At 44.6% G+C, this 24,842-nt stretch overlaps 1 protein-coding gene across 5 annotated transcripts in view; it reads right to left on the bottom strand.

The window, feature by feature from the left end:
* Window positions 1-24,842, bottom strand: part of PASD1 (PAS domain containing repressor 1) — a 97,987-nt gene that overhangs the window by 44,825 nt on the left and 28,320 nt on the right. For 4 of the 5 annotated variants that reach the window (XM_030496629.1, XM_030496633.1, XM_030496632.1 and 1 more), the window contains exon 1: window positions 7,398-7,613. The exons of the other annotated variant lie outside the window; for it this stretch is intronic. The gene's annotated coding sequence lies outside the window, so the exon portion shown is untranslated. Of the gene's footprint in view, window positions 1-7,397; window positions 7,614-24,842 lie in introns of those variants that run through there. 5 annotated transcript variants of the gene reach the window in all.

Below are 24,842 nucleotides of genomic sequence, written 5' to 3'. Positions count from 1 at the left end.
AGAGACAGGACAAACAGGTTTACAGCCAAACTTCCTCAGCAAGGGGTGTAACCCTCCCCAGCTGTTACAGCCTCTCTAATTGCTGCGTTTGCTGTGACAAGCCAACAGTGGACCAAACACACAGCATCCTCCTCTATACATAAAAACATGTTTGCAGTTTGTGCAGTAGAGCCTTAAACAGCCTAAACCCAAGGGCTGACTCCCAGGGACATTTATTTTTCTGCTTGGCTCTTCTGTTTGGCAGTGAGAGGTCCTCGCTGCGCAGAAGCTAATGGAAGTTGAACCTTTGCCTTCATCAGGGCCAGGGCTTCATCTCATCCCCTTCAGATAAAGCCTCTGCATTGCTTGAAAACCTTCCTATCATGTTGTCATGTCTAAGCAAAATAACTAATGGCAATGGAAGCTATTACCAGCTCATCTATTGTTCATTTATTTATCAAAAAAATGGTTTACTTAGTATGTTGCTTATGGTCAAAACTTTATTGTCCTGAAGCAACGTGCCACACTGCGCTGGGAGTTAAAACAACATTAAAGTAGGCTGAGCCCAGAAGAGAACAAACAAACCTTATTAGTTTAATTAAAGCATGTGTGTATGCGTGTGTTTGTAGGCTGAACAGATGAAGCAAGAGAGATTAGCATTTTTATGGATATGATTCCTGCCATTGCTACATACACAGAAAACTTGCCTAAGCTTGGGCAGTTTGTAAACAAGAATAAACACACCTACGAATATCTTTGTGTTTACCTATTAGTCAATCAATTAATCAATCTGCCTATAGCTGCCATTCAACAAAGCATCTCACAGTGATATGTAGATTAACTCTAGGTGAGAGGGACAGAGACCCAGTGTTCATGTTTGCTGAGCCATCAGAGTGCCTTCGGGAACAGAGGGGTTTGCTTAAATCCCTGCCCAGAGCCAGGGCACAGTGCAGGTGCCCACTGCAGGTACAACACAGCTACCAGCCAAGCCCAGGATATTCAGTGTAAAACTCAACATTTCCGTTTCATGCAACAGGTCTCTGAGAAGCAGCCCTGGAGGACTGAGGTTCCAGAAGCTGACGGAGGGTGATGTGCAGGGTGGCACAGCCCTCCATGCCATGTGAGCAGTGGCACAGGAAACACCAGCCCTTTGCTCTCCCTGCCTGCTCGGGAACCCCGGGTGTTAGGGACCCAGCAGGAGGGTGCCATAGCTGTCCCCATTCCATGTGCTCCACAAAGGTCAGGCAGCACTAGTGTTCAAGACAGTTATCAGCCATTGACACCTTTTCAAACATATCCAGAACATGTATATCACCAGCAAACCATCCTATGCTCATCAACCACCATCAACAGGAGGCCACTTCCAACTGCTCATGTATTTGTGTGTGTATCAGTCCTCCAGAGTTGTTACTACAAGGCCTTGCTCTGCCTGCCTCCCTCCCTCCCTCCTAAGCAAAGATTTATTTTACAGTGTTCTCTGTAATGTTTAGCGAGCCTCCTGGTTACTGCAGTGTTATGCATCTTATGCGCTAAAGAAATGATGACAATCAATTATACTATTGTGTTTGCCTAAGAATACAAGTCGCAGTCAGATGATTCAATGTGTTTCAACAGCTCCATGGAGTTTGGTTAACATACTTCATCACTACCATCTCAATATTATTGTCATTTTTTCATATTTCAATTTCTCTTTACAGGCAGCTTAGCAGGTATGTGATCTCTGCTTCAGGTTAACTCAAGCTGTTTCCCTTTTTACCTGCCTGCTTGCCATCTTTTTTTTTTTCTTATCCTTTCTTGCAATAAGATGCACATTACACATTCAACTTTCTTATAACAAACCTGTGGTTTTAAAGTTACTAATCCATCCCTTATGGTCAGCAATCACTTATTTCTTCTAGAGGTTATCCTGCACAATTTGCTCTGAACAGCACCTAAGCAGAGCTGATTTTAAGCCCAGCTTTGCAACTTATTTTAGGAATATCAGGTTGAAAGGGAACACCAACCCCAACACTCCAGTTTCAGAAAATGACACTATTAATGACACTATTACTTCATGACATCTCTTCAACCTGCTGAGATGCACCAGGAACCCCGGAATGTGTCCTCACATTGTACAGCAAACTTACAATACACATGAGAAACACAAAATATTAAACTGTGTTGTGACACAGAAAAGAGCAGGTGAAGAATGCTGTTACTACTGCACATTCTTCTATCCACACAAAGTTCATGAAACACCACTAGCAACAGATCCCAGAAAACATACCATGAAGTACAATATGGTTACTGGCAACAAAACCTGAAGGAAAAATGTGTCTCTGGCCCCAAATCTGACTAACAGGTTAAACCAGGGAGCACACCAGAAAAAGACTGCAGGCAACTGTGCCCATCTAATGCTACAAGGAGTCTCTGCAGTGCACACTTCCAATGTCTAGTGCTTGAGAGGAAGGCAAAGATTGGAGAAAAAGAGACCCAAATCTGCAGCAACAGGGAAAACTCATTCTTGCCTTGGCTCCCAAGAAAACAGCAGAAGCCTTGCTGCATGGGGTTAATAGTGCAAACAAAACCAGATCCGCTCTCCTTTCAACCTTACATTAAAAATATGAGTATACTGGAGACCAAAGGACTAACTCTGCAAACTTTATTTCCTATCTCCAGGAACTTTAATTTAATTGTATAATCTCTTTCATAAGATTATCAAGATCTATCTCAAAACTATCCTAATTGAAAGACTATTACACAACTCCAATCCTTAGGTAGCTAGAAGCTTTCTTCTAGTTTCCCATCCAAATTTATTCATGGCTGACTTTTAGACAATTTGATTTTGTGCAGATGCTATCTTTTGACTTAGTTTTTCTGCCTTCTTGCTAACTAGTCATGACTGTGTGTAAAAACACCTACTGTAACCTGTCCTTTCATTTATTCAGCTGGTCAGAGCTAAACCAATTAAGCTTTTTAACCTGACTTCATACAATAGAAGGTCCATTTGTATAACCACACCTCTAGCTCTCCTACTGCTGTAATTTTAACATTTTCTTGACTGGGATGTCCAGAGCTATGCAACATGCCAATCGGCTACTCCATGAGCAACAGAAAGCCCTTGTGCCAACACTCTCTATGTCGATTTGTACAATGATAATATCACACTTCCCTGAATCTGTCATATTGTTTTCCTTTGATATCCAAGGATGTCATCGGTCTCCTTCACAGCTGTATCTCACTGCTTGCTTGCACGTATCTCTTGACTAGGCAGTGCATCCACATCTCTCCCATCTGTCATGGACAGTTGAAGAGCTCCTGTTTCACACTGGAAATTCTTGTTACTGGTCTCCGCGCTTAAAACTTTCCATAACTTTGCACTCAGTGCTATTAAATGTCATTTTATTTCTATCGCTCTGATCAACAAAGTCGTCTAAATTTCTTTTGTGTGATAATCTGATTCTCCTCCTTACTGACAATACCTCCCACCTTTGTGTCACCCCACATAGCTCCTGGGCACGCACCCGGACCCTACCCACGGGTCAGAGTGGCTCCATTCAACAGAGCCTGGCCCCAAGGGAGAAACAGCACCAATCTGTTTCCATTCCAGTGACTTTCTTTGAATATCTCTCTCCATTCAGACAACTTTATTTACATGCCACTGTTGTATCTTTTCCTTAGCCAGCTCCTTTTGCACCTTTGAATTCTTCTATTGAATCACCATCTTCATTTTAAGCAATAATGTCCTGTCTGCGTGGTATCAAATGCTTGGCTTTAGATAAATTACATTCCTGCCCTACCCCACCTAAATAATCTGCTATACAAGATTAGTCTAGCACAATCCATCTTTGATAAAAATCTTCTTGTAATTTAGCCTGCTTCCTCATTATTTCCATGTCTAATTATTCTTCCTTACGAAACACACCATGAGACACTGTGTACTACTGCATTCAAACCAGTGGGGCCTATAGTTCCCTGCATTGCCTCTTTATCTTTTTGACTGCACTGGGACTCCGTGTACAGGACACAAATGCTTTCCTCTTCTGCAGCTGAAGAGCCCTGGGAGAGCCTTCTGCAAGCCCTGCAAGCATTGTGCCACTGCTTTCAGTATTCCAGGACTGGGATTACTGGCACTTCTCGTTTGTCTTCCTAAGATGTTTTGCTTGTTTTCTTAGTTTTGTTTTGTTTTGGTTTAACTTTGCTATGAATAGCTTTCAGTCTTCTGCAGGTTTGTTAGTAATTACACTCTGTTCCAGATTCTACTAGAGGGTTCTGCTTTCATGAGAAAGTTGTGTCATTATTTACAGACATCAGTTCTCCTTTCAGTTTAGGTACATATAATTTCAGTTCTGTGTACACTTGATTAAGTGTGGGTTTCAGTTGAACCCAAATAAGTTCATTTGAACCAAAATAAGAATGTCCTTACATGAGGTCACATCAGGTTAACCAAATCACTTTAAAAACAGACTTAAACTAAATTGGTGTAATCTCCCCATGTAGACAAGGCCAAAGCCAATAATGGAATATGAAGTAGGTCAAAGTCCCTCATTGTACACACCTTTGCAGTTTGACTGAATCTGGTGCTTCTGAGGCCAAACAGATGTGCAGCCAGCAAGCCCAGCTGTGCACAGAGCACTTGTTGAGGCCTCACCACTACCTCAACCTCACCTAACACCTGGGCTCAAGTGAGACTGGAGTAATAATAAAGAGGGTCTTGCAGGGCTTCTGTCTAGGGGAACTGTTCAGCATACAGGCCACAGGGCAAGAATTTGCACAACCCTTTGTGCACCAAAAGTAGCAGAGAAGTAAGGAAAAAAGGGAAATAGCCTAGCCTGGACAGCAGAACAGGACAGACATGGCAGGGCTGCAGCCAGGTGAGCCCCACCGGCTGTGGCTGTGCCAATGGGCACAGGATGACATGTGGCACACCAAGTAGACCCTGGCCTTAGGTGAACAGAGTCATGTGAAGGAAGAATGGTGTCATCCACGTCGTAACACTTTTTGTACCTGCCTGACTTCGTTAACAGGTATTTGGAACTGAAGTGATAAAATGTGTATCATTTTAGTTATACCAGCAAAGGCTGGTCTGTGCTATATTGGTTTTTATAGGTTTTACTATTTTGGTTAAAGCCACTAGAATCCAAGACTGTTCCAGAACAAGCCTGGATTCAGTTGTTCTGGTATAGGCACACAGCTATTCCCCCAGTCCTGAAGGACTGAGCTATGTTGGCATTAAAACCTTTTTATTATTACATGTGAATCTTGGGAGGTTGCATAATTTAGGGCAAACCAATGCAACTTCTATGCATAGACAAGCCTGAGCTCCAAACTGTAAGGACATCCTACCAATTTTTGATACTACTCATAAGCAGAAGTTGGATTCAACATCAGTATCTCTGAAATGTAATGCTGCTCCCAACACCACGAGACTTTAATTATGAACTACTCATTTGCTAATTTTAATCTTTAAGCCTGAGCTATTTTTGAGTGTGTCTTAAACCAGCAAAATAATTTAACACAGACATAGTCTGAGTGGCTAAAACACAGGAACCATCACATACCTTACTGCTAAATTTCACTGAAGTTTGTAGCTAATAAAAAAATTTCAAACCAATTTTACTTTTCCCTCTAGATCAAGTAACTAATCCACAGCTCTGAATGAACAGAATAAACGAGCAGCAAGCAACCACTCCTAAAGCCATTTGCATTTTTCCTAATATGTCTTCCAGAAAAAATCTAAATATTCAGTAGTAAACATGTTTAGCCCAAGAAATAGCATGCCTCCCTTCCACACAAACTTCCACTCTTGGCTCCACTCCTGAGCCTCCTCTCCTCACTCGTGCTTGCTGCCTGTCAGAACTACATTACCCACAGAGCCCCAAGTGCTGTTGTTCCAGTGCATCAGTGCACAGGGTGCTCTGCTCCTCCACGGTGCATCACTGACGTGCTGCTTTACTCTGATTAACACATTATAGGAAAATTACCTTTTTAAAAATACAACTTCTAGAAAACCCCAAACCCAAATGTATTTTTCTGACTGGATACCTGTGGTGAGGCATTGCAGCCTAGGAAGTTTATAAAAATGACAAAAAATCCCAACCCAAACAGCACATGTTGGAGTCTGTTCAGTACAAGGGGTTCACATCGCATACTCCTGGCATTATCTGCTGCTTCAAACAACCTATGAGGAGTGTAAAACCTATATGTCAAAACCACGAAGAGCTAACTGTCTCTTTAAGGCAAATTCCCATTTCCAGAGCTAGGGATTAGGGAGCAGCGATCCAGCATAAGGGGAGCACCATCATTCTGCCTAGAAATGACCTTTCCCCATCTATACACCAGAACGTCTTGTCCCATCAGTTAAATCAGCACTGCCCCTTTCACTGCACATGACAAAATAAACTTGGGCTAATAAATAACACTGTCTTCCCAGGTGGTACTGCACCTCACTGCAGGTAGAGCATGGGACATCTTCACAGCTTTGATTTCAGTTACACCATCTCCAGGGTTGCTCCCCTGCTGAAGAAGACAACTTCATTCAGGGATCAGTTAGCACTTAGGTGCTGGTTCTGCCCCCCTAAAAGGACTGCTGTGCTGGACTTCTCCAAAACCAACCGGGGAGAGACTGGCTCTGCGGATGGCTCAGGAGCTTCCTGCCTTCAGGGACTATGGCATTTCACAAAGGACAAGTGCGTATAACACCTCAGTTATGAATCACGCAGAGCTCAGCTTTGACCCATGCTTCCAGTGCCAGCTACCCAGAGCAATCAGTTTGCAATTTCTGCCATTAAGGACAAAATGTTGGAGTTACCATTCACAAATCAGCAACTGAAACAGATGAGGGACTTTCAAAGCCTCCGTAATTCCCCGCTTATAATGTAAAATCAAATGACAAAATAACCACGGTGGGAGAAGTAACTTTGTGACTTGGATTTGAGATGCTATCTCTAGGCGCAAGACTCAGTGTGGTTTATTCCTTGCCGCGTTTTCAGACGAACGCATTCCCAGAACGACATAACTTCAAGCCAGAAAGAGAAAATAGCGCTCAGGCCCATTTTAGCCTACAGAAAATCGGGTTCCCCCCACCCAAGCACCCCACAATCCTCAACTGTGCCCAGTCCCCGGCTATTCCCGAGCTGGTCCGTACCCACGGGGCCGGGCCGGGGCGTGCCGGTGCCGATACCCGCCTGGCTCCGCACCGACCGATCCCTGCGCAGTCCGGGTTCGTTTTTTTTGGGGCGATCAGACGACTGAAGTCGCGGCTGTACGTTTCTCTCTCCAAAACTTAACCGGGACCGTGCCAGGGGTGCTGGGCGAGGGCAAGGCGAAGTGACGGCTGCCGCGCCCCGCGCCCTGCAGCGGGGGCTCCCCGCGGGCTGCGAATGACGGAACCCCCCCGCACCCCTAAACTCCGCGAGGTTCCGCGGGGCCGTACGTACCGCCTCGGAGGATGCACGTTCCGGAGCCGCTCTCAGTGCCATGCCCTGCCACGGCGCGGTGCCCCCCCGGCCGCAGGGGTTACCGCCCGCCCCGGGATCCCGCTGCCCGGAGAAGACATGGCATGAGCGCGGGCAGGCCGAGGGGCCGGGCTGGCGCGGGGCGGGTGCGGGCTGGCGGGGAGCGCGGCGGGACTTGTGAAACTCGCCTCTTGCGGCGGCCGGTTGTGTAACGCACGGCGGGCTGAGCCCGTCCTCCCGGCACTGCACAGGCGCGCTCCTCCCACACCCACACCCCCGCCGACACCGGCCGACACCGGCCGCCCGTAGCGCGCCCCGGGCATCGCTCCCCCCGCCCCGGTGGAGCGCGGGCAGCGCGGGGAGGGAACGCGATCAGGGCCTGGGCGGAGAGCGCGTAGAACGCGCGCAGAGCAGGCGCAGAACGGACGCCCCCAGCCCGGGCAGGACAGGTCGCGCGGGGAGCGGCGATGCCGTCCGCCGGGAAGGGCCGGACCAAAGTAGGTCACAGCCGCCGCTCCGCGGGCACCGGCACCGACATCAGCACCGATAGCGGCACCGGCACCGAGCCGCGGGGCTGGACTTGGCCGCGGAGCCCATCAGGACCGCCTGTCATGTCCCGCACCTCTCCAGCTTTTGCCGGGTGCTCTACGGAGCGGGGTACAGTCCCGGCTGCCCAGAAGGCAGGCCCCAGTGCTCCCGTTTTCTCCCTGCCCCATCAAGGTACCACAACCTTCCTGCTCTCCCCACGAGGCGTTCGGCACAAATTCCATGCCCGACATGAGCAGTGCGTTGCCGAGATTAGTCATCCCATGCCATGAGTCACTGATTTAACATTTGCTGTTTCCTTCCTCACACGACTTCATTTTTTCTTCCCCTTTTCTACCGTAATCATTTTCCCTCCTCTCCAGGGACAGCGGGTTGCTCTGTCCCCCTTCCCACCACAACATGGCCAGCTCCGGGTGGACACAGGTTCACCCTTCCATCAGGTACTGCTAATGGCTGGGGGTGCAATTCGTACTTCACGGGTTTCTGGAAGCAGTAGATACAAAAAGCTGTGGCATCAAGCTGGTCTCTAGCCTCCTCCTTCCTCTCCTCAAGGTACCGCCAAGGAGAAGGGGGGGGATTAGCGCTTGCTGGGGAACATGTTTGTGCCAGGCTTGGGGTGTCCTGGGGAGTGTGGGGCTGGGGGCATCGTTTCAGTCCCTGGCCTAGGCCCTGGGCCACTGCAAGCAGCTACATCATGTAACCCCGTTCCAAACCCACATGCTCTCATTACTTACAAGTTAGAATTTTTTTGGTGGGTATTTTTTTGGGGGGGGGATATTTTTTTCCTCCTCAACTCCTCTTGGAAAGCTGCTCCTCAGCCTGTGCTGGGAGATCTGCTCCTTCTGGGTGCACATCGCCTCCCACAGCTGGCATACCTGACTCCTGGCTTTTTTTGCTCAGCCAAAATTCCTGTTCGTCTCCCAGCCCTCACTCTTCTGGAGGAAGGGGGCAGGCAGGCAGACAGTGCCCCAAAGCACTGCACAGGGGACAAAAGCAGAACCAAAAAGGGATCAGAGGACAAAAGACTTTTCTATGAGGTTTTTAGTATAAACCTGATGCCACTAAGGAAAGGGAAGTGACATTGTTACAGCAATAACCCTAAGGAACATCGGCTGTTACTGATGAAGATAAGAGAAAGGGTACCTTTGCATGCAGTCGGTATTTCTTATTTTCTTTCTTACTGGAGACAAAGCAAATAGCATGGTTGTGCTGACTGCCGCAAGTGGCAAATCCCATTTTCCCACTTAGAGCAGGTATTGGAGGCGTGCAGCCTTGTCACATAAAACACAGCAATCCTGTCCTCATTCGTGTGGGAAAAATCTTTCTTGCTCTCTTTCAGGCAAGGTACAAACAGGAATCAAACGCAGCATTTCTGGTTTTTTTCACTTGATTTCAGGTGGGTCTCTGCAGCCTGTAGTGCAGCCCTGTCACCCAAGTCACTGAGAAGATGCCATTGACCGTGTACATGGGCCTGCAGATATACATTTGGGGGACTAGATCAGGAATATAAGTAACACCACACTCTGAAGCTGAGACCCTTCAGATCCAGCACTCGTGGATGGGTGCTGTGGGCAGCACAGGCAGGATGTGACTCCGGAGGGGCTGGGCTGGGGCGGGTTGCCCTGGAGGCACCGAGTGCCACAGCCATCACCCTAGGCTGTGCTGGCAGCTGGCTGGGTTTTCTGGTACTGCCCAGCCGGGTCTCACCTGAGACACTTCCACAGCCACCCGTTGTCCCATGAGCCTGACAGGCACAACAAACAGCATCAACATTGTCTTCTAATAAAGCAAAACACTCAGAAATGCCACTTTATATGTTAGTTGCACTTCAAACTGTGTTTTATTTAAAGTTTTTCAACCAACTCCCCTGCAGCCCCTGGCAGGTGGAGACAACAGGCTGAGAACGCAGGGGCTTTTCTTCCTATAGCAATGCTGAAAGAGTTTCCATGTAAGTTGCTGTAATTATGTCCTTCAGAAGAACAAACTCTCCACTAAGATCTTTCCAAAAGTTAAAAAAGAGCAGGGAAACAGACATTTCTGGCACAACAAAATTCACACATCGCTCAGCAAGCTGTGGCCTTGGGCAGCTTTGGCTGTATTCGGCAGTGGTTGGCATAGCCTCAGATTTGTTTATATTATTAGCTTTTAACAATGCTGTGTTGCAAAGACATGCCAGAAGCAATAAAACCAAGAGAGAACTGGTTTGAGCCAGAAAATAAGACCAGCAAAGAATATAACACTCTCTCTGTATAGACCTATACGTATCTATTTAAAACAGCCTATCCCTGCTGCACTCACCCAGCGGAATGGAGAATCCTGCAGCCTGGCAGGCACCATTAAGGAGTAACATAATTCAGTGAAGAAATAGAGGGATAGTTTAAGCTGTATTTTGCAAAATCACACTCCCATGCACAATCTTTCATCCAGAGCAAAGGGTTGTCCAAACTAGCCTTTAAATTACATACTGCAAAAATTCATAGCCAGAAAATGTTTGCATTGTTCAGTACAAAGCTGTGAACCAGCCCCTGTACAGGATCAGGCACCTCAGCCTTGTCTCAAATTCAGCATGACATTCTTGCTTTTCATGCAGCAGTAACCACGAGGCTTGGGATAATGCAAAGCAAAAGGAAAGAGAAGAATAGAATCATAGAATCAGAGAGGAGGGTTGCAGTGGTGAAGCTCACCCAGCTCCCACCATAGAGGGTGCAGGAGAGGTGGTGGGAGCCCCGTTCCCTACGCTGCGCATGGCAGGGACACAGCATTAATTGTGCCGGTGGGATTGCACAACAGGGTTGCCTTGACACTGTGTCATGTAAAGATTTTAAACTGCCTCTGCATTAGTCATCCTCTATTCACTTTAATTGTGCCTGATAAACAGGGCCATTTCACCTTTGTGTTCTAGTCTACGCACTTATCTTGCATGTTTATATCACCCAAGAGACTTTCAGTCTTTTACTGTAGCATTGGTGTAGCAGAGTAGCAAACAGGCGCTGCCATCACAACCTGCTGGTTTTCTCATCCCTTTGCTTGCTACCCTTTCGACCTCTTCTCTCCCAGTGTGGAGATCTCTGTAGATCCTTGATCCTAGCACTGAAAACATTCAGGCAGAGGCTTAGGTTAATGCATGGGAACCACTAAGAAGGGACAGGCTGATTGAAACACACACTTTTTTTTTCATGCCCAAGCACTGTAGGTGTGTGTGCTTAACACCACAGGACTCACTTTGATCTTCTCCAAGGACAGAATTTTCTGTGAATTAAATTCTTGCCTTTGAATTAATATATTGGTTATTTAACAGAATCAAAGTTGGGAATTAATAAATAATTATTGGATTTAATGTAAAGAATATAGTTGAAGTTTCTTGAATAATTTAGCCACGTTTACTTGCAACATAAAATATACTGCCCAAGAGTTTGCCTATGTGAAACTCTGTCCCTGCAATTCCTTATCTATTCCTATGTTTGAATTCATAAGTTTTACTGAAAACTCTCAGAAATAGCAGTGCATTTTCCTTTCTGTGGTATTATGAGATTCTCCTCTTCCCAAACACCCCCTATGCCTGTGTTGGGGAGAAGGAACTGCATTTTGGCCAGGCACAACTCTGCCACCCATAAAAGAACCGCAGTCAGGCTGTACAGCAGCTTCTCCAGCCCCGAGGAGTACTGCTGGCATTGCTGCTGTGTTGCAGGCACTGTTTGCCTGGAGCTCGTATCTCTGGTTCAAGCAACAGCCGACAGCTATTAGAGTCCTTCTCCCTCTGGAGATGCATCTGTTCTCTGGGCTTACATAGTTTGACCTTCATTTTTCCGTTTAAAAACTTAAAATTAAAATTCAGGTTTGCACCACAATCATGTGAGAAGATGGGTAAAATCCCATTCTCATTTACGCGCAGAAAAAGGAATGGAAACTCCATTAGAGGCAAAGCAAAAACCACATTTACTCCAGTGTGAACAGGATTTCCCACTTAGCATAAAATTTTGCATCCCTGTGGGCTGGAAGGAGCTACTTGCTGCTCTACCCAGCATCTCTGAGCGCCACTTTGAATCTTTATGCAACTGCTTAAAAGGATTAGGAGTACAAATGAGTTAACCACCATTTAGGACAAAATTCCACCTAAGCTTTTGAGAACCAACTGGAGTATTTTAATATCCATCATCTAGCACTTTATTTTGCATAAAGTGGTTTAAGATGGTTCTTGTAGAAGCAAGATTGGTATCCAAATTTTGTGTGTACCTAAGGCCTTGTATTTCCTTGTGCTGGAGTAAGAGCATGGCCAGATAAATGTATTTACTTGAAAAGCTGAGAGGTGCCAAAGTCAGGTCTCTGACCAGGAAAAAAAGTAGAAGAATATTTTTGATGTAGCTGCTCATACTTTCAACAATAATTATTATTATTTTTAGAAAGGAAAAAGTGTTCTCTCTTAACTGCAATCAAGTATTCTCTGGTAAGGATGCTTGTGATCTGTTATTCTGGCTAACTCTAAGAAGTGGGGAAAAACCCCTTGTACAAACAAGAACATGGCTACCTTCTGCCCATATCCTTCCATGAGAGCACACACTGACTTTAAAGCTCTTCGACCACATTTTAGCTTGATCCCATAGGATAACATAGCTATGACTTAATTTTCTTTGATGCTGGCTTTATATCTTCTGGAGACTGTGCTGAAGACAAATTCAGGCCACTGCATTTAAATATGGTTTAAGTGGGCACAGGCAATAATCACCTCTGATTAGTATAATCAGCTATTGAGTGGCCTCAATATGAACAGAGACATAATGATAGAAACTTAATAGTAATTATCTTTAAGGCCCAAATCACCCTGAATTCAGCAGTCAGAGGACAAACGGGCAGAGGGAGCACTGGGAAATGGCAATAGCTGCAGTATCACCCATGGCTGAAGCACAGAGGAGGAACAGGCAAGTCAGTGCAGAATTACTGTCCATCATCGGCAAGTGCATCCTTCCTAATAAATCACAGTTGTTACTAATTAGCATATGAAATCCACATTGATAACATAGATATTTCCTATCGATACTTCTGCTGTTGCTAAGCTTTATTCATACAAGGTGGTTACCCTTTAAAGCTTCTCTCTGGTACTTGCCCATTCTTAGTTACTTGATCCCATACACGGCAGTTAGGAATTCTGCAGGTCAGCTATTTGTTGCACTGAAAAGTCTTCACTTTTCCTCTCTGGCCTTTACCCAGAGCAAATGCAATGTTAACGTTGTCATCTGATGGAGTTTTCAACATCATGGCAACATCAGCAATGTCTGACTCCAAGCAAGAAGCAATGTGCTCCTAGCTAAACATGGCAGAAAGCTGTCCTTGTCACTTATCTTCCCACTGTATCCCAGGGTCTAACCAGACGTCCAAGTCGCACATGTGGGTGACAGAGGACACCACTGTTGTGGGGTGTACTAAGCTGTGCTGGGACAGAAGCTGCCTCCATCCATACCTGTTTACTGGCTAACATTCCTCTCCTTCGCTCTGCCTGAGCCGATCTGCAGCCAGAGGGCTCCCAACTACATTCTAACCTCCTTCAGAAACTGAGTAACTGGGATGGAGAATGGCATTAGGATGGCTGTGACCTGCAGGCACCAAGCACTGCAGTTTCCACAGTATGGCTTGCTTCTGCACAGCCTTGCTGATGGGGAGACCTCCCTCTGCAAACCATGTGCACCAGGGTGGTGAGAGAAGCTATTGCCTGATTTTACTCTGTCAAGAAAGTAAAATCTTCCTCTCCAAAGTGACCAGTGCAGTCCTTTCCCAGCATTGCAGCTTGTAGAAGAAGACATTAAAATCAAGACTACTGAAGATCGTGGAAGGACCCAATAGAAAGCAGACAGGGTGTTTGCCTATTAAAGACCGCAGGGTTGACATCATTCTACCACACCCTGATTGGCAAAGACTGAAAAAACAATACTTATATATCTGTGTATGTATCTGACACCAGGCAAACTCGCTCACCACAAACAGTTGCACGTACTTCACCACCAAGGAAAGACCAGGCATAGTTTGACAGTCAGCCAGATTATAAATGTCAAGCAGTAGCTTCTTAAGCACAAGCTATGCCAGTGGTTCTTTGGAAGAATTGAGCAGCTTGATTGTCACCTGGGACCACCTGGGACCACTGACAACACAACCCAGACACTGAAAAGGACAGGAGCCTGGAGCACAGGTCCCAGTGCACAGCTCTCCAAACACTTCCCTTAATGGTGTTTTAAGATACACAAGAAAGAAAATGTGTGTCCTTGATCCCAAGTGCGCCAAAGTCAATAGGGTTCTTCGGTAACTTCCACTGTTTTTCTTCTGCCTTTTTAAAGACACAGAAACATTCAAAATAATTTGTGAATGCATAAAACAAGTGGCCTGATGTTCAACAGAGGTTACACCCTGGAAGCAGGACAGATAGAAAGCATCATGTGTGGCCAATGCTGTGCTCTGTGCTCATACCTAAACAAAAGCAAGTTAAAATGCAAGCCTACAAGACTTTATCACATGTTTCACCACTAAATGATACAGAAATGTGTCAAAAAATATTTAGAACTGCGTGGGATGTTACTGCACTCTCTACTCACAGAAATGCACATGGTTTTTCTAGGCACAGGGGAAGTGCTGAACACCATCAATGACTATGATGCTAGAAAATAGTATTATGTGACACATACTGTCTACAAGCAGTGTTGCAAAAGTCAGACATAATAAGCGGAAACAAGCCCCTGACTGACCTGGTAAAATCAATTCCTATTGTGCAGCTATAAGTGACTGATCACATTTTTGTGTGTCTATGGAAAATGAATATGCAAGACAGTTGGAATTTCCTCATCTAACCAGGAACATCAAGATCGGTTTTGGTCAGGGCTTGTGAATGAGGGGCTGACACCGGAGAGAGGAGCTAATGAATGTGATTGTCATGAAACATTTTGCAGAAATAGGAAATGGATTGGATTCCCTCCTGAAAAATGGTTCCTAGTTCTTCGTACTAACCAACTTCCATGAAGTTGCAGTGTTTCTCACGAATGTTATCCACCTTTGCACCCAATTCTGCATTTAACAGAGCATACAAACATGGTTCTGCAGAGCAGAGCCCAGGGATTCTCAGATCACTGCAAACCACTGTTTTGGAAAATGCTGGCTTACAACAAATCTCTTTTCACTAAAGCAAAAGCCTGTCCTGCTTTGGAGCATCATTGCTATTATAGTGACATCTACTAGTTCCCCCCAGTCTTCATCCTTCCCTTGTCGATTTAATACATCTGCCTGCTCTTAACACTGGTGGTGCTATTTTGCAAAATAACAAGTCATTTCAACTGAGGAAAAACAAGGAAAAAATAAAAAAATACTCCAAAACTAAAAATAATAGACAAACACCAAACAGTGCATTGTTTCCTGTAGAGCTTCAGTCCTTTCACTTGCAGAACTTTGGTTGACCTGCGTTAGACAGCACTTGCACAAAGTGCTGCAAAACCAGCACTTACTGTGGGTCTGCTGCACTATCACCTTCAGTTAATTCAGCCACCATGGAGTAGTATGTACGTGGTGCAGATAGTGTCACCAGCATAGCAACCAGTGGGCGAATCATAATGAAACTATGAAGAGGAAACGTGTTGCAAACTGAAGGAAAAGCTTGCTTCTCAGTGGAGTTTCATCTGCAGAAGAGTGCTCAAGTTAAGGATGCCGATGAGAGAATTAACTTGTGCCCTGGTCACTTAGTAAAGTTTTTTATGCAGTTATTTACTGGCTCTGTTGCTATGGGAAATATGAATACTCACCATGACAACTGCAGCAGAGCATGGCACACAATCCACTTCACACAGAGCATCTTCTTAAGGAACCGCTCCCATTCATATATCCTACAAAATGCGGTGTCCTTGAGAGAAATGCAGAGTGGGGTTTTCAGGCACAGTGATTAATAATTCTGCATTTTACAGTGTGATATTTCCTGGTGTCTAGTATTATTTATTACTTGGTATTTGCATAGCCTTTTTGGTATTACACCTGAAAGTACTTTGCAAAGGTAATCCATACAGAAAGAATACTCTGATTGTTTTACAGATGAGCAATTCAGGCAAAAAATATCACATAAGGCCACAGAGCACAGCAGTATCAGGACTGGCATTTGCCCCCATGTTACTTGGGCCAGTATGTTAGGGTGACAGGAGCATCCTTCCTCATTCACACGGAGGGGTTATGCATGCTGCTGCTGATCTAAGTTGCGCACACTGAAATAAAAGCACATGCTGTCCTTGTTTTGTTCATCCTGGGCAAACACTCTGCAAGCCCATGCTTTGCTTTGGCAAACAGGCTTCCCTGTGCCAAATGGTGTGCTGCTCACTGGGCAGCAACCCACTTCTACCCAACAGCCACAGCCTGCTGGCACAGGGTGAATCACCAGGTAGATGGCTGGGTTGCACTTTACAATATGGTCTCATTGAAGCTCTGTCCTGCCTTGGCCGTTAATGGAGCATGGAGTTATTTGCCTTAAAATGATCTCTGGAGGGAAAAAAACTGCAACCCAACAAATTGTGATCAAGAGTTATGAGTAACCTGGAACACAAAGCATGTACTCAGAGTAAATATGTGGCTGAGAAAACCATTACCAACCCAGACGATAATCATTCTGGGTATTTACCTCTTAACCTTGCCAGACACGTTCAAAGGTGCATAATAAGTGACATCTCTCCTTTATCACAAGGTCTAGCCTAGAAGGAAAGTCTCTCTTTCAGTTACTGATGTTAAGCATGTTGCTTTTGGCATTGGATCTATTTCCCTACTTTAAAAACCAGCATTGACAACTTTTTTCCACTGTTTAATTTATGTAGTCACAGTAATTAAATATGAATTTTCAAATATTGCTTGACATACTGCAGATTTATCATCAGTGAAACAGTCTTCTGCACATTTCCATAATTGCTGCTGTTCAGAACAAAATGGTTATGCACTGAAAGACTGACAATTTTCTCCTTTTGCTGAAGTTCTCATTTGTTTGCCCTCTTGGCAGTGCTGTAAAGCAGTTTCATCTCATAATTAAATTATTTTCCACTTGCATATGGAGGCAATAGTTTACTTCCCAAATTTTTTCTTTTTTCATTTTATGTTGTTTTTTAAGATGTGGGGTCCAATATATACTGCAAGGAAATGACATATCCGTTAACAGCATCTTATGAAATGCTGTTCATGTGCTTCCCCAGCTGTGTAAAAGACAAATATAAATCACCTAGATGTTTAATTTGAATACAGTCTTGGTCTTGATGACCAAGAAAGAGTTTTGCATGATTGGTGGCTTTAGCTCTTCATGCTTCTGTGGGTGGTAAGTTTTGCAAAGAATTAACAGTGACTTTAGGCCTTAGTTCAGATTGAAGGGTTGGTTTTTTCCCATCTCCATGCTGAGCACTTTTAAATAATGACTGCCCACCATCTCTGCATGTTTTCTTAAGAAGAACAAGACTTATATTCCCTGGGCAGATCAGTTTTGTGGTAAAGAGGAAAGATGAAAGAAGTAATTTTGGGGATCTGTAGGCCTGGCAAGAGCAGCCTGTGTGATTTCAATGTCTCAGAAAGCACTGGGGTGAAGTGATCTGCCAAGCAGGCAGTTGACTAAATGTTACCTGTCCATCAATCATCCTATTACACAATCTGTCATAATAGTCTCTGCTTAATTCTGCACACAGTTGTATCTGCTCGGAAACCCTTCTGGCTGTCTTCCCCTCAGTAAATAAATATGTAGCCTCTTGTAAACAAAGCCTTATCAGATGGAACAAGCCTCTTGGGACGTTTGAGGTACGAGAGTTAGTATAAAAACCTGTAGACAGGTTGAAATACTTATAAAGTGATAAGATGCCCCAGTGAATTTTTTCACTGAAAATCCAGATTTCATTTTAGGGGCCAGGTTATCTTTGCTCCCTATTAAAGATGACAAAGGAACAGGCTTTGCATGTGCCTTTTGTAAATCCCCAGCAAGCATAGCTATCTGCATCTCGCCACCCCACTATTTGTGGGGGCTCTCAGGTAAGTCCCAGCATAGGTGCTGTAGTCAGTCCTCAATACATCTGGTGGGCAGTGCTGAGAGCCCAGGTGCCTTCAGGGACAGTGGCGGAAACAAAGGAGAAGAGAGGTTAAAAACATGACCGTTACATTAGGAGGTAGCAAGTTTTGCCCAGCACAAAGCCCATGTACACCCAGGACCCAACGCTGGTGCCTGGACTGGAGCAAGAAACCTCCTGATTCAACCAGACCTGCAACACCTGCCCTTCTGGTGGGATAATGTAGCAAGTGGCCTCGTGCAGCTCTTGTCCATCTCATCACACCTCTCAGGGTTTCATCACAGCCCCTGAGAGCACGCAGAGAATCTCTTAATTCCACAGAAGTCAGATCAGTCCTCCTCTTCAAAAAGGAGCTTTCATTCACCACAACCAGTCACAGCCTGTGGTGGGGATGGACAAGCCTCAGCTTTTCAATAGGTTTCAATCGGTAGAAGAAGGACCTACAGCTTGAGGGGCTGAACCAATTGATTTAGTAATTTCCTGCTTGCCACAGGCAAAACCAACTGTCCGTGTGGACATCAGGTACTTTGCTATCACTGACCAAAACATACTGGGGCCAGAAAGCAATGAAATGATCTCTGAGGAAGGTGCCTTCCTCCTCCCTCGATGAGGACACAGGGGATCTTGCAGTGGATGGCCAACATTCAGCTGTGTGTTTCTATTTCAGGTCTCGGCTGCTGCAGTTGGCTGGAGCGGTTGATCAGCTTACCTACTGTCTTGCCAGGAGCAGGGCTTGAATGAGGGCAAGCTGGCTGTGACCCAACCCAGGTAAGTCTAAGGCTGTGTTGACAGGCTGGGGAAGAGAGGGAGCTGGAAGAACTTCTGTTCTCTGTGAGGACAGTTTGGTTTTGTTTTTCAGATTTTCGGGCTCAGGCACCTTAGTGGACCAGCTTCTTCCCCATCAGTAAGAAGAACAAAGGATGGTCTATTTGGTTTTATTTGGACTGCTTTTCTGGATCAGAATGTGGAGCCCACTCTTTTGAACATGGGTCTTTCCTATACCAAGTCATCTTGAGAGTGAACTTCAAATGTCCAGGCCATTTGCACCAGGAGGAATACAAGCTTTCCTTTGACCAGGTTGAAGCAGTCGTTTGAATGCACAGCTTCCCCGCTTCACAAAGGCTGCAGCATTAAGAGATTGTGCAGTAAATGAAAAGAGAAGGCGAAAGCATTTGCATCCTGTATACCGGGTGCTAGAAATGTGGATATCTACAGGACAGACTCTTCATCCTGAGGCTGACTGGCAGAGCCAAGGCATCTGAGATAGTGCTTACTTGCCATCCTTGGAAGAATCATTTTCTCCTTTATGTAGCCTTTCTGCTGCTCACAACTATAAAGGCACTTAATGGCTCTGTATTGTGACCTTTCCTCGTTTAGACAACTGTAAGCAAATGAACACTTATATTTATCTAACAGACAAGAGCCCAGATGCAAGGCTAAAAACAAATATAGAATTTTTGACAGAGCAAAACTTCTTGTGTACAGCTCACTGCCTCCTCATGATGGCTAATTTGAGCATGACCTCTGAGACTGAGAAGAGTTGCCTTGGAGAGCTTTTTGGAATAATACGCACTGTTAACCAGTACAGGTGAGACATTAAACTTTGCGTAAGACTGACGCTTGTTAAAATAAAACTGAACAGCCTGGCGGTATTTTTTTGTTACAAAACTGGTGTTGCTTACGCTTCCCAGAAGGACTGGAAAGGCATCCCTTTCTTTACAAAGAGAAGGGAGAGAACTTGTTCATATATTCTAAAAATCCTCTCAGAATGGTAGTAGAAGAGAGCTTTGCTCCTATGTCCTCATAAAACACATAATAGGCAACATTTTAAAGGGAACTAAACCTTTGTCAGTATCAATTCTCTCGCCTAACAAGTGTGGGGCGATAACCGTGTGCTATGAAGCACACTCTTTTAGGCTACCCTGTATGTTGGAGCACTGGATTTAATTTTTAGGGGCTGCAGGGCCTGATTTGTATTTTTAGAATAGCTTGGAAGGTATAACTGAGATTTCCAGCCAGGTGTACGACTGCACTTTGTGTGCAATTTACAAATGGGAGAAATTAGAGCCATACCCTTCGACTGAACAAAAAGACAACAGAAATCTTCAGGCAGAATTCTCTTCTCAGATCTACCCACACTGCATACAGTGATGGCAAAGACAGACATCTTCTGTGCCCCTTGCAGAGAGAACACAGCATGAAAACAGATGCCCAAAGCACATATCTTAGAAGAATATATTTAGCCTAGAAGTGTTTTAGACTGAGAAGTGATTGTGCAAAATACAATTTTCTTGCCAGCATTATTTTAGGAAATAAGGAGCAAAATTTTTTTCCTACTCACTATTATAGACAATCTGGCTAAAGTGGGGATGAAGGAGTAGCTTTGGGTATGCATTGATAAGAAGTACCATGACATTTAGTATACTCAGGCTCTTAGATCTTAATTTCAGATTCAATGGTCAGCAAATGGAGCAGAGCTTTCATTCTTTTTGGAGAAAAGGAACAGATATAGCCCAGGAGTTTGAAACTTGTTCAGTGAGTTTATCAGATGGAAATCTGCCAGTTTGCAGTGAAAGGTGATACATCCAACTTCAGAAGGCTGATTGTTTCATTTGAAGGGACTATGCAAGCAACATGTGAAACATTGCGCGCAATAGAGCGCTCTGGAGATTTTAAAAGACCCATTCTAAGGAGAAGAGAAACCCCTGAGGCTCATACCGACAGAAACACTGGGTGCAGCGCATTGCATTGCATGTTGCCAGGATGCTGGTGTATGCCCATCAGTATCTTAAATTGTTTCTCATGTATCATACCACTACTACCTGTTGTTACCACCATGCCAAATGGAGTTTTGTTCTCACTCTTTATCCTTAAAGAACTGACTTCTAGATGTTGCTACAGCACCATGGGTTTACCAGGTATGTAGTTCATTGCTAATGCAGGAGCATATTTCAGGCACTGTCAAAATTAATCAATATCCTTCAATTTGGGACATAATCAGCCTAGACTGAGAAGTCTAATGCAGCAGTCTTGATCAGCCTGTCATTATTTGTCTCTAAAAGGACAGGTTGAGGCCTAAATGCATCAGATGAACAGTGATAAGGTACAGAGGATACTAGAGCAGATTAAATATATATCAGAATACAGCGCTCCATTCCACTCCAATAGATCCACTCCATTCCAGAATAAAACTAACAGACCCAATCCTGAAATCGGTATGTAGAAAAGACCTCCACAATATAACTATAACACTGAACAAAACGCGTTCATTGCAAAGGTATTTAGAATTCAACACACCATTACCATTTATTTTATGATAGCTAGTTAGGTATTCTTGTATGGGGAATCCCTTATTAACACTGATAAAGCATTGTGAAGATGGGAGTTACTAAGTATTGTCTTCAATAAAATTCTTTTGGAATACACTGGAAATAAGAACTTCTGTCTCTAGCCTAGAATTATTAGAAATTACATGAGCTCCTCTCTCATAGGTGCAGGACAGAGAAAAGACTTCTAGGGTGATTTGTGGCAAAATCTAGCAGGCCTATAACGCTTATCAAGGATTATATTATATCGTTATTGCTGTCATATGTCAGTTGGAGATGGATTAAAAACAGGTCAAGTTTAGTTAAAAAGAAACTGCATTTAAGCTATTTAAGTTTCCATTATTAACACGCTTACTTACTGAATTGTGATAAATGACTGCTTCTTGTTCAAACAGTTCAGAATTTACAGTCAATGCATAGTTACTTACATTTTATTAGTTGCTTTTCAGACAGAAATTCAGTAACTTAAATGTTACTTAAAAGTAAACTTCAATCTGAAGTTCAACCCAGTATCCTTAATTCATACCTAGAGCCCTTTGATATAAGTGCAATCTTAAATCTCTACTTCACACGAGCATAAGGCTAAAAAGATAATGGCAGTGCTACCGCCCTATGTGTTTCAAGCTCTTTCCATTTTATATAACCCAGCAGCAAGAGTAGGCTTTTCTTCTATAGATAATAACTCCAGATGTGGCACAGGCGTACCTATGACACACACTCAACAATAGCATTCACAAAATATATCGGTCAGGAGGGCAATCAAGCACACAGCACTAGCCTACATCACCTCTGGATTTCAGCCTCTATGAAACAGTCATCCACTTGCAATAAAAGGCTCAAAAATAAAGGAAGATGCAGTCTCCACTACCACAGCTATTAGAGCGAACTAGAGAAAGCTGCCTTTGCATTCCAGGCTTGGAAGATCATAGTTTCTGATAAGAAAAGTTGAGCCGCTGAAACAGTTTGGATTTTGATTTGTACTTCTTGTAGTGACTGTGACTGTGTCCTTTCTTTGTTCTTTACTTTCCTCACATGCTTCAATAGGTTCCATACCCATTTGGTAATACTTCTGGTTTTCTTATTAAATGAATTTTCACCACCAACAAAATGCTTTTATAGATAAAGAACAGGAAGAAAAATGATACTGGTCCCCCATCGCAATAACTTGTGTGTGTTACCCATACATAGCCCAAATATGCAACAGAGCAGGCAGTTCTATGTCAAACCAAAACTGTGGGCACTGACAGAAAAGAAACACCACTGCATTTAAAAACTCAACTAGATCAGGGGAACATCTTTTCCTCTGGTAACAGAGAAATAGGGTGAGATTTCGCCTGATAAAATGGGCTTGTTTGGGTTTTCTGGCTGTTTCTCTAAATATACTATTATGCCCAAAATAAGCGGCAATTATATTTTCATCACTCATTATATGGGTTGCTCAAAAGCTGCTCCCTTCAGCCACTAGGCACCATCTTAAGGGATACCCCCCCCAGAACCAGCTCAGGAACGTCTGCTGCTTAACATCCTTCCTCCAAACCCAGGAGCCCACCTCTTCCACAAAACCAATCACTTTCACACCAAGAGGCCTGGACCCACATTTTCTTTCCCTTTTACAGGTCTCTGGAGATGTCCATCTCCATGTGCCTCATGAGCCAAACCTGCTCCCCAGCTCCACTGAGGGAAATGATTACACTGCGTGGGGAAACTCTGCCTCCCCGAGCTGCCCTGCTCAGGCACAGACTCTGCCAGAGGCACGTGTCCCCAGCTGGGGGTGGCATTTCCCTTGCTCCATGCCCTGAGCTGGTTCCCAAAGCTGGCATGCTGCAGCTGACACCTAAGACTGCCATAGACTGGCAGGGAAGCAATCAGTTGGCTTCACATCAGAAAGCCACCTGATTTTGCAGGTGTTTAAGGCATGGTTCTGCTCCCTTGGGCCTGTCTGCTCCTCAGGGCTGCAGGCAGAGGAGAGTTTTCATCCAGTGGCCAGGTGTGGGCATACTGGGGTTTGCACTGTTTCTTCACCTGTGCCAAAAGCTGATTGGAGAATTCGTGTTTGAACAGATCTGTATCTGCACAAAAGACATCACCATAAAAAGACAGGGTGGGGGACTCTGGACATATCACCACGTGAGCCGTAAGGCATAAGCAAGTGCCAGCTTTACATATTACAATATATAACTTGTTGACAGGCATAACTTCCCTTCCAGGACCACTTCTTCTCTAGGATGAACTCTCTTTTGTCAGGATCCTGCAAATACTTACTTCCTGGGTGGGAAAGTGGACATCAGGAAGACAATGATGATGCATATGATTAAAGCAATCTGTGGATTGCTTATCATACAGTGAAGGACAAAATTACCCATACGAAGTTCATATACACTGCTGCAATAGTGAAGAACACAAGCCAAAGGAGTCTTTTCCTTGTGGCATCACTGGAAAGATCTTCCTGTCCGTCAGACGGCTCTATTAAAATCAGTTTTGCACTGGGAATGGCCACGGGCAGAATGATAGCCTACGCTTTGCTCTTTAATCTTCTTGGCACACTTAGTTGGCCAGAGTTTAATTAAAATTAATACTAGATTGATTCATGCCTGCAATCACAAAGGATGAAAAAGTTCAAGGAAGGACATGCAAAATAAGGGCAACTTGTAGACCCACGAGATTTCCTCTAATTTTTGCTGTCCAAAATTTCTTTCAAAGCCCCCAAACATCTCTGACTTTTCTGGGTTGGAATGTGGAGGAAGGACATCTACATAAATGCATTGGGAAATAATACTTAGAAATGGACAAATCTGAGTCAATGACTCCTCTCAGCTCCTTTGAGATGTGGTTTAGCCAGCAGAGCCACAAATTGTGCAATCCCCTGGCAGAGCAGTGAAACATGCCCTGCCGCAGCACTGCCCAAGCCCAGCATGAAGGGAGGTGGCCATTAGTGCCTGTGTGATGTGGGGAAGTGTCCATTCTGAATCAAATTAAAACCCTCCCTCTCAGCACTCCAGGGAAATGTGTGGGTAATGACTGTGCTTCTGCTTCTTGGGGAGCACTGGGGCAAGCCTGGGAACAGCACTGCAAGTGGCCTTGCACCTTGAGCGGTGCAAGTCAAACTTCAACAACACCACCCCCCTCTCTGTTCCACGAATGATACCACAGATGGATAGCACAGGTACAGGCCTAAAACATTACTGCTCTCTTCTCACCCATTCCTCTGTAGCCTGATGTCTGATATCAGTATTAAAGCACATACAAATCTCCTATTCCAGATGGATGAGACTGATGGGGGCCCAAGTACACCAGCCCTGTGCACACAAAAAACTTAAGTTGGTTCTACCAACCAGCAGAGGTTGTGGTCTGAATAATTCATTTAACCACACTGCAGTGCAATTCTACCATGACACAGATTTCAGTCCAAAAGTGAATAACCTTTTGAAGGGCCTCCATGACATGGGAGCCCTTCACTTTCTGTAAATCACAAGGGGCTGCGTTCATCAGAGGGCAGGGATGTTTGCGCTTCT

This window comes from Strigops habroptila, chromosome 9 (genome assembly GCF_004027225.2).
Source record: "Strigops habroptila isolate Jane chromosome 9, bStrHab1.2.pri, whole genome shotgun sequence".
In the NCBI taxonomy this organism is placed as follows: Eukaryota; Metazoa; Chordata; class Aves; order Psittaciformes; family Psittacidae; genus Strigops; species Strigops habroptila.
Note: the sequence above shows the minus strand (reverse complement) of the source record. Positions and strands in the feature narration are given on the sequence as shown.